A 2,636-nucleotide genomic window follows, 5' to 3' on the forward strand; every position below is an offset into this window, starting at 1 on the left:
GCGCCGCGGAGAAGACTTAAATATCCCAGCGTGCACCGCGCCGCGCGCCGCGCGCCGCGTCACCGCGCGCCTACTGCGTCACTGCGCAAGCGACTCGTACGCGCGACAGCAAAGGGAAACGCTACCACCTGGCGACGCGCTAGACCCGACCCATTTCAGAAAATGCCGCCTCGCTAAACGTCGAGTTGTGATTCTTGTCCCGCGTGTACACCCGCACAGCACCCATCCAGAAGTGAGCCTCTTGGAAGAATCGCGTTAGAAATAAAAGCTCCGGAAAGCGACTACTCACGTAATGCTTATTTTCTAGGGGGCAAAACACCCTAGAAGAGATTATCAGGCACTTTCACAATTGCTACTTGAGGCTGCGAGTTTTTTGTTACTCTGTTTTCTGCCAAACTATAAACTGCTAAAGGGAGTTGACTTAAACAGCAATAGTAAAAATCAAGACCAACCCAAACTATCCACCCTCATTAAATGTGGATCTGGTACTAATAAATTCCCTATCAAACTGCCTAATAGTCTAATAAACTGCAGATCAGACCTGAAGCTGCAATAGAAGTTTGCGTTTCTGCAGTACACATTGACAAAGGGGGGCAATTATCTACCAAATTTCACATTATGCTCCAGAATCGGGTAGATTTTTAGGATTTGTGATCAATTTACCTTTGTTAAGTTTGGTGGCCTGAGAAAGTAGATTAGTGTTTGTCTAGGTCCGGGGAGTGTCTTGGGCGGCATCGGGGGATGGAGAGTGACTGCTAAAGGGTAGAGTTTACTTTCAGCGGGGACAAAAATGTTTAAAAATTAGATTATGGTGATTGTTGCACAACCCTATGAAATTGTATGGTATTTGAATTATATCTTAATAAAACTGTTTAAAAAAAAACTTGATGGTCTGCTAATTCAGGCTTTGGCCTAGCTCAGCTTCCTTGGCCATTCATTCATTGATTTACTCATTCTATTACTGATACACATTAAAGAGAGTAATGGGGGAAAACACAGGGTCTCTGATCTCTAGAAGCCCTGAGTTTAGTAGAGAAGAAAGATGTGTAAATAGAAAGTTACAATTCGTCGTGTTAACTGTGATAACAGAGGCACAAAAAGGGAAGGAATGATAAAGGGGAAGATGGGCTGTGAGGTGCTACTTGAGCTAAGAGAACTGGCTTAAAGCAGGTTCAAGGCAGATGAAGAAGGATTTTGCAGAAGCACAGAGATAGGAGTATGACACAAGAGTCTGCAAACAGTTCGATATGGCTGGAGATTAGGACGTTTGGTGGAATAGGGAGGTTGGAAAGACAGGAAAGGCTCAGAAAAAGATGCCTCTGGAGCAACTGGGAGAGATGAGAAAAACAAACAGTTCTTCTCTTCCCCAACACATTGCCAGGGCAATTCTGCTTCTATCTGTTCAATATACTGTAATTTCATATCAAACTTCATTCGAAAAGGAAAGGGTATGGGCTGTGTTCCTTAAGAAAAAAATCTTGGGAATTCCCTGGCAGTCCAGTGGTTAGGACTCCGCACTTTCACTGCCGTGGGCTGGGTTCGATCCCTCATCAAGGAACGAAGATCCTGCAAGCTGCGCGGCGCAGTCAAAAAAAAAAAAAAAAAATCTCGAACAGTACTGGTATCAGTGGAATAGTGGGACAAAGCCAAGGTGCAATGGGTTAAAGAGTGAATAGAAGATGAGGAAATGGAGGCAGCGGCTGTGGACGTACCATTCAAGAAACTTCAATAAGGGAAGAAGGAAGATAGTATCTTGCTCAGCAAGGGTCCTTTAAATAATCATATACTACTGGTGTTCAAGAGAGGAGCTAGATGTAAAAGCCATCAGTGTACAGATGCCACAAGACTAAGTAAGATTTCTTGGGAATTAGTGTAGATAAAGAGGTCCAAGGCCTGAGCCATGGGGCACTCAGTGTTTACAGGTCAAAGAAATGGATGCAGAAAAAGCACAAATCATTTAGCAAAACAAAGATAAATATGACTACATTAAAATTTAACACTTCTGTATGGGAAAAGACAACACAGGCTGCTAAAAGATAAGCCAAGACCGGGAAAACACGATTCTAACTCATCTAACCAAAAAAGGATTAGTAACTAGAATTTATTAGGAACTCCTAAGAATCAGTAACAAAAAGATGACCCAATTGTTAAGAAGGACAGTGATATCAAATGCAATTTATTGAACAGGAAATCCAAATAGCCAATAATAAATATATACATATGTTCATGTATATATATGTGTATGTATATGCATGTGTGTATATATATATGTACATACACATACATATATATTTTAACCTCACCAGTAATCTAGGAATGGTTTATCGATGTAACAAGATAACATTTTGCATTCATTTGCACAAGTAGAAAAATGTAATAGTTCAACAAGATCAAATTTTGGCAAGGATGTGGAACAATTGGAATTCGTGTGCTGTATGTGGATATGTAAAATGATATAATTTGGAGAGCAATTTGGCAATATCACAAAGTTGAAGAAATAATGTATCTCATAACCCTGTGGGTACAAAGATAGTCATTGCAGCAGCATTTGTATAACTGACAATTTGAATACATCTAAATGTCTAACGTCTACCAACACAAGAATGGATGAACAGTGGTATAATTCATATAATAAA

Source organism: Eubalaena glacialis, chromosome 13 (genome assembly GCF_028564815.1).
Source record: "Eubalaena glacialis isolate mEubGla1 chromosome 13, mEubGla1.1.hap2.+ XY, whole genome shotgun sequence".
Lineage (NCBI taxonomy): Eukaryota > Metazoa > Chordata > Mammalia > Artiodactyla > Balaenidae > Eubalaena > Eubalaena glacialis.